Raw genomic sequence first — 8,132 nt, forward strand, 5'->3', positions numbered from 1 at the left:
AGACAGTATGGTATTGGCACAAAAACAGACACATGGACCAATGGAATAGAATAGAGAACCCAGAACTAGACCCACAAGTGTATGGCCAACTAATCTTTGACAAAGCAGGAAAGAGTATCCAATGGAAAAAAGACAGCCTCTTTAGCAGGTGGTGCTGGGAGAACTGGACAGCAACATGAAGAAGAATGAAACTTTCTTATACCATACACAAAAATAAACTCAAAATGGATGAAGGACCTGAATGTGAGACAGGAAACTATCAAAACCCTAGAGGAGAAAGCAGGAAACAGCCTCCTTGACCTCAATCACAGCAATTTCCTACTCCACACATCCCCAAAAGTAAGGGAATCAAGAGCAAAAATTAACTATTGGGACCTCATCAAGATAAAAAGCTTCTGCACTGCAAAGGAAATGATAAAAAAAAACTAACAGGCAACCGACAAAATGGGAAAAGATAGTTGCAAATGACATATCACATAAAGGGTTAGTATCCAAAACTCACCAAACTCCAAACCTGAAAAATGAATAATCCAGTGAAGAAATGGGCAGAAGACATAAACAGACACTTCTCCAAAGAGGACATCCAGATGTCCAACAGACACATGAAACAATGCTCAGTGTCACCCATCATCAGGGAAATACAAATCAAAGCCACACTGAGATACCACCTCACTTCAGTTAGAGTGGATAAAATGAACAAATCAGGAGACCATAGAGTGCACCCTCCTGCACTGTTGGTGAGAATGTAAACTGGTGCAGCCGCTCTGGAAAAACAGTAAGGAGGTTCCTCAAAAAATTAACAACAGAATTCTCCTATGACCCAGCAATAGCACTGCTAGAGATTTACCCAAGATACAGAAGTGCTGATGCATAGGGGCACATGTACCCCAATGTTCACAGCAGCACTGTCAACAATAGCCAAATCATGGAAAGAGCCTAAATGTCCATCACCTGATGAATGGATCAAGAAGATGTGGTATATATACACAATGGAGTATTACATGGCAATGAGAAAGAATGAAATCTGGCCATTTGTAGGAAAGTGGATGGACCTCGAGGGTGTCATGCTAAGTGAAATAAGTCAGGCGGAGGACAGATACCATATGTTTTCACTCACAGGTCTAACAGGAGAAACCTAACAGGACCATGGGGATGGGAAGGGCGAAAAGAGTTAGGGAGAGGGAGGGAGGCAAATCATGAGAGACTCTTGAATACTGAAAACAAACTGAGGGCTGAAGGGGGGTGATAGACATGGAGGAGGGCACTTGTGGGGAAGAGCACTGAGTGATACATGGAAACCAATTTGACAATATAAAAAAAATTCCACTTTCTGATGACATGCTATCATTTGACCTATAGATAAAAACACCAAAACAGACAGAGCAGAGATACCTGCCTGGTGATCAGAAAGAACCTTGTGGCTCTCTAATCCCTTTTGCTGACACTACCCATTCTTCAGGGAACCCTGGACCTGCTGGAGCTGGACTCTGGCAATAAAATATATGGATAAAATCCATATATGGATAGCCACCAAATTTCTACTTTTGGTTCCCAAAAGTAACCACAGTTAATGGTGTGTTCTTCTAAAACTTTTCTATGTGCTTGCATGCATATGTGAGTATAGAACATGTAGATTTATTTCATGTGTTTGTGTAATATTATAAACACTATTCCATTGTTCTGCAACTGGTTAAATGATGGTACATATAGAGCAACCTCATTGGTTTGGGGTTTTTTTTTTGTTTTTTTAATGTTTTTTATTTATTTTTGAGAGACAGAGACAGTGTGAGCAGGGGAGGGTCAGAGAGACAGGGAGATACAGAATCTGAAGCAGGCTCCAGACTCTGAGCTAGCTGTCAGCACAGAGCCTGACGTGGGGCTAGAAACCAAGAACCGTGAGATTATGACCTGAGCCAAAGCCGGATGCTTAACTGACTGAGCCACCCAGGTGCCCCTACCTCATTATTTTTGAAAGCTGCATAATATTCCACAGAATAAATATTGTCCTAGTTTAGCCATTCTCAAAGCATGGTCTGAGACCCCCTTAGGAATCATTTTACAAGGTCTATGAGGTCAAAATTATTTTCATAATAAGAGTAAGATGTTATTTGCCATTTGCACTCTGACTCTCACAGAGAATACAGTGGAGTTTTCCAGAGGCTACATACACATGTGTGATGACATCATTGCTCTGACATCTAATGAAATGTGTATGTATATATCTAATGTTTTCCAAAATTTTCTAAAGAAGTAAATTTGGGGTATAAATATGTACATTTTCAAGAGAGGAACTTAATTTGTTCTCGGACTTGCTAGCTATCTTCAGTTATACCTTCCACAGTTTCAATATTATTGTCCAATAAATTGTTATTCTGAAATACTGGAATTTTCTTGTACTTGTGTAGAAACACAAGGAACAAGTACATTTACCTTGTTTTGAAATAATTCTTAAAAATATTTTTCATGTGGCACCTGGGTGGCTGTCAGTTGAGGGTCTAACTTCAGCTCAGGTCATGATCTCATGGTCCATGGATTCAAGCCCCACATCAGGCTCTGTGCTGACAGCTCAGAGCCTGGAGTCTGCTTCAGATTCTGTGTCTCCCTCCCTCTCTACACATCCCCTGTTGTCCTCTATCTCTCTGTCTCTCAAAAATAAATAAACATTAAAAAAATTTTTTGAATATTTTTCAAAAAAGCTTTCTAAATTTTGCAGTTTTACCTGAAATTGTTAAGATGTAATAGTATTATATGCTAACACATAAAATCACTTATTTACATTATATTTTTCCTGATTCTCAAGGATTCATCGTTGGTTTAAGAAAGATAGATTAGAAGACTTGCTTCCTCAACCCACAGCTGCACCATCTATGTCTAAAAATACTGGAAAGATGAAAATGGGATATCAAGAGAGCTCTCTGAGTAGCAGAAGGGAAGAATGTACTCCAAAGAAATTGTGCAAAAGTAAGTAAGAAACAAAAATATGAAAGGGGCACCTGTGTGGCTCAGTTGGTTAAGTGACCAACATAGACTCAGGTCAGGATCTCACAGTTCATGGGTTCAAGCCCTGTGTCGGACTCTGTGAAGACAGCTCAGCGCGTGGAGCCTGCTTTGGACTCTGTGTCTCCCGCTCTCTCTCTGCCCCTCCCCTGATTGTGCTACGTCTCTTTCTGTCTCTTAAAAGTAATAAATAAATGTTAAAAAATTTTTAAAGAAACAAAAATAAGATGAAACCTAGATTTCCCTCCACTATGTAGATATTAGCAGTTTATCTTATTATGTGTTATGCAACAGAACATGTTGAATAGTATTCTAGCACTAGGGAAGACGCAGCCTCATTTTGAGACCATTCAGAGTTTAGAGAAAAAGGAACTGCTTATTTTAAACGTAGACATGATGAGCTCTTTAAAAGCCAAAAAAAAATTTCCTAGAGCTTTTCAAAGTAGAAATAAAAAAGTCCCTGACGCGTCTTACAGGGTAAGTTATCACACTGTATTAGCTGGAGAAACTAACACAACAGCAGAGGGATAATAAAGCCTTGTGCACAGACACTGCCCAATGTTTTGCCGGAGGAAGTCTGTGAAAGAAATCCTGGGCACTGTCACTTTGCAACAGTATATAGTCAGTCACTCACTCGCCAAATCAAAGATTTGGTTGCCAGGGTGCCTCATGGCTCAGTAGGTTGGACATCCAACTTCAGCTCAGGTCATGATCTCACAGTTGGTGAGTTCAAGCCCCACGTCGGGGTCTGTGCTGACAGCTCAGTCTGAAGCCTGCTTCAGATTCTGTGTCTCCCTCTCTCTCTGCCCCTCCCCCATTCACACTCTATCTCTCTGTCTCTCAAACATGAAGACATGTTAAAAAGATTTAAAAAAAAAGATTTGGTTGCCAACATGAAGACCGAGTTAATCCCTTTTTTGAAGAAGGGTACTGTTGCCTCACAAATGGATGAATCCGCATACACAGGGGCTTCCTGCTGTTTTGTATTCATCCTGTGAGGGCAAGGACTAGTCAAGGAAGATCTTTTGTGTGAATGCATGGCAACGAACACAGGTGGTGGGGAGATGTTCAGTGTTACCAACTGCAGGGAGCTATTTGAGCTCACCGGTAAGAGTGAAAATTCCTGGTGAGGGTACAGCAAGTTTGCACTGTCTCTTGCCCCCAGATAGCTCCCAAAATCTACCCTCTTGAAACTTTCATTTCTGCTTGAGTGTCAGGAGCTGGCTGTCCCCCCCCCCCATCCCCCATCCCTGAGACGTGACTGCACCTGGTCAGGGAAAAGATAAGTAACTAGATACGCCCTAATGCAACACATAATTTTCCCCTAAGCAGTACAGATAACTGAATACCCTCTGGGCCTGAATGCCTTTGTGATAGTCACTACTGCGATAAAATGTATCAATCATCTTTGGGACTATGAGAGCAAGCAGATCTCCTGAGAACCTGTTTCTCTGGGAACATTCTCTTAGAGTTGTAAACAGCCTAAGGACCCTTACTCATAAAAAACTGACCTTTACTAGACAATGCTGTTTGCCTCTTGGTTAAAGGACGCTTCCTTGAGGCTAGACCTGAGGGTTTGTAAAAATACCTATGACCCCATGAATGCCTATGGCTACAATTGTAAAACTTATCTGTGGGAAATCATTTACTGCCCTTTCTTGTCCTTGTACCTTTTGCCATAAATAAACCTTGAGAACCAGACAAGATGGAGACGCCTGCCAGATGGGCAGGGGTGCCTGGGGATCAGAACGAAACGCAAGGCTCTCTCCCTCTCTCTTTGGCCTACACCGTCATCCTTCGGGGGAACCCTGGACCTGCAGGAGCTGGACTCCGGCAACCAATTTTCTTGAATCTCATGGTTGCTCCTGAAAGAATGGTTTTGGTATTTCCACCGCTGACACAGGGCGATGGTAGGGAAAGGTGCCGGCGCTCCGCACGGTAAGACGGCGGCCCAGCTGTCCAGGTAGCGCACTGTGTTCCTTACTGCCACAGGCTAGCAGCTCGGGAAAGTAAGCCAGTGTTACTTAAGATCATCGTCTTAAATCTTGATCCTTCAGAACTCCCATCTTTTTAACATTCTTGGTGAGAAAACAGGAAGATTCTGCCACATACTGAAGAATTATGGTTATCTCAAGAACAAGCCCTTGTGCAATCATTCGAGATTTGAGCTGAACTGACTGCCTTTGCTATGTAACTCTATGTTTACTGGAAAGAATGACTGACAAACTATGATTAATCAGATTCGGGGATTTGGCAGCTATTTTCTCAAAAATGAACAAGGCAGACTACCACTTCAAGAAAAATAATTGCCAACATTTGCTGCCATTGATAAAATGTGCACTTTCCAGCAGGAGCTAGAATTATAGAAAATTTGTATCTGCCACCCTGAGTTTGACAACTGCCTCACTCTCTAAGATTTTTCCAGGGAGATCAATGTTGATAATAATAAATGTGATTCTTTGGATATCGTACAATGGAATATGTCAACATATGGAGGACTTGCATATCTCAGTGAACCAAAAATTTCCAGATGACCATTGCATAATGGTACAAAATCACGTATGGTTGAAAGATCCACTCAAAGTGCAAGATACCAAAGGAATGTCAATATAACAGAGTACCAAATATTCATTGATATAGTTTCAGATTCCACATTGCAACGAACATTTAAGAAACTACTATTTGTCAAGTTTGGGTGTAGTACCAAAGAAAAATATTAACAGTTATCTGAAAAAGCTAATATTCCTCCTTTTTCCAACTGCATATCTATGCAAGGGCAGGTAGTCTTTTCTTTTTCTTTTTTTCTTTCTTTTTTTTTTTTTTTAGATTTTATTTCTATGGGGCGCCTGGGTGGCTCAGTCAGTTACGCGTTTGACTTCGGCTCAGATCATGATCTCATGGTCCATGGTTCGAGCCCCATGTCCAGCTCTGTGCTGACAGCTCAGAGCTTGGAGCCTACTTCAGATTCTGTGTCTCCCTTGCTCTCTACTTCTGTCTCACTCATGCTCTCTCTCTGTCTCTCAAAAATGAATAAAAAACATTTAAAAAATTAAAAAAAAATAAAAATAAAACTACCACATGATCCAGCGTGGCCACTTCTAGGGAAATATCCAAGGGAAATAAAACTGTTATCTTGAAGAGATGTCTATGCCTCTATGTTCATTGCAATATATGATCACTAGAGTCAGGGTATGGAAACAACCTAAGTGTCCATCAGTGGATGAATGGGCCAATACACACACAATATTGCAGCCTTAAAAATGAAGGAAATGTTGTCATTTGTGACAAGATGAAGTGAAATAAGCCAGACAGAGAGACAAGTGCTAAACAGTATCCCTTATATGTGAAATCTAAAAAAGAAAAAGAAAAAAAAAGCCAACCTCAAAGAAACAGAGTAAAAATGTGGTTTCCAGAAGCTAGGGGTGGGAGAAGTAGAGGTTGCTAACAGGTATAAACTTTCAGTTATAAGATGAGTGAGTTTTGAGGATCTAAGATACACCATGATGACTATAGCTGATAATACTGTATTATATAATTGGAACCTACTAACAGTAGAATTTAAATATTCTCACACACAAAAAAAGAACTATGTGAGGGGACAGGTGTGCTAATTAACTTGATGGGACAAGCCCTCTCATAGTGTATGCATGTATCAAATCACCGTGCTGTACACTGTAAATATCTCACAATTTTATTTGTCAATTATACCTCAGTAAAGCTGGAAAATGTTATTTATGTGACCATACAATGGGTTTATCATGTTTAATAAACAAATACATATTTTTAAATTTCTCCATTTTAATTTCTATTATAGTAAATACTGACAGATATAATTCACATAAACAAAAGCTCTTTCAAGTCCTCAATAATTTTTGAGAACATGCAGGCCCCCTGGAGTGCCTGGGTGGCCCAGTTGGTTGAGCTTCTCACTTGATTTCGGCTCAGGTCATGACCCCTGGGTCGTGGGATCGAACCTCATGTCAGGCTCCATGGTGAGCTTGAAGTTGCTTGAGATTCTCTCTCTCTGCCCCTTCCCCTGCTCGCTCACGCTCTCTCTCTCTCTCTCATATATATATATATATATATATATATATATATATATATATATATATATATATATATATATATATATAAACTTTAAAAAAGCCCATTTACCTCCAAGACCTTTCCCAGTTGAATACAGGAGCCAGCCTCCTGGAGATCGCAGGCCATTAGTGAAATGATCAAGGACATGTCCTAAATACAAAGGACCTTCAGGAGATTTTATCCCGATCTTCCTCTTTCCTGAGGATTTAGTCTCCCTGATTCTAGGTATTGACACAACGAATTGTTGCTGAGTCATAAATTATTCTCCAGGAATCAGTGAGGTGGTTATTTCACAATGTAATATACAGAATGGGCGTGTATATTACATTGGGACTGGGACTCTGCTCATGCTGGGTGCTCCCCCCACTCCTGGGTTCCCGGTTTCAGGTACATCTAGTAAGTCGGCCTCCTCCTAAATCTCATGTACACACAAAGGTTCACTGAAAATGGAGCACATATTTAAAGGTAAAACATAGGATTTAATAAAATGTTTAGAGGAGCAGTAGGCATGACTTTGAGTAGATAATGAAAGAAAATGCAAAATGCTTATTGATTTATGATGTGGTTTCATCTTAGCTTGCGCAAACCATGCAGTATTTAATACATAGTAGCAGAATATTTACTATTGAAGCTTGAAAAGATGTGAGTTCTTTGTGTGCAACCTTTCATTTATGAATGTGAGAGGGTTATTATTTTTTTTAATATTTTTACATTGTAGTACTTGTTTTGCTTGTTGGTGGTGTTTGCTTATTTAATACATTCTGTCAAGGACAGAAATTACATGCTGGTTCCCCCCCCCCCAAGGGAGTGTGTCTTGGGTTTTTCCCTTATTATTTTCTTTACTTTTTTTTTCCTCTTCTTTTTATGGTGGTGGGGGTGGTTATGTTTAATTGAAGTTGCTTTTACAGCACCAAAGACTTAATCATCCATTTTCTATATAAAAAGTAGCTACTTTTTTGCATGGACCTCAAGTATACTGTAGTATAGAGGTGGAATTTAAGGAAAGGTATTAAGCAGGCTGTGTTTTAGCTTATGGGCAAGTAATAAAT

General features: G+C 40.1%; 1 long non-coding RNA gene across 2 annotated transcripts in view; it reads left to right on the top strand.

Annotated features, from left to right (window-relative positions):
* LOC115300762 overlaps positions 1 to 8,132 on the top strand; it is a 57,632-nt gene that overhangs the window by 31,629 nt on the left and 17,871 nt on the right. For both annotated transcript variants that reach the window (XR_003912832.1, XR_003912831.1), the window contains exon 2: positions 2,801 to 2,961. This is a non-coding gene — a long non-coding RNA (uncharacterized LOC115300762). The remainder of the gene's footprint in view (positions 1 to 2,800; positions 2,962 to 8,132) is intronic.

Source organism: Suricata suricatta, chromosome 9 (genome assembly GCF_006229205.1).
Source record: "Suricata suricatta isolate VVHF042 chromosome 9, meerkat_22Aug2017_6uvM2_HiC, whole genome shotgun sequence".
Taxonomy (NCBI): Eukaryota; Metazoa; Chordata; class Mammalia; order Carnivora; family Herpestidae; genus Suricata; species Suricata suricatta.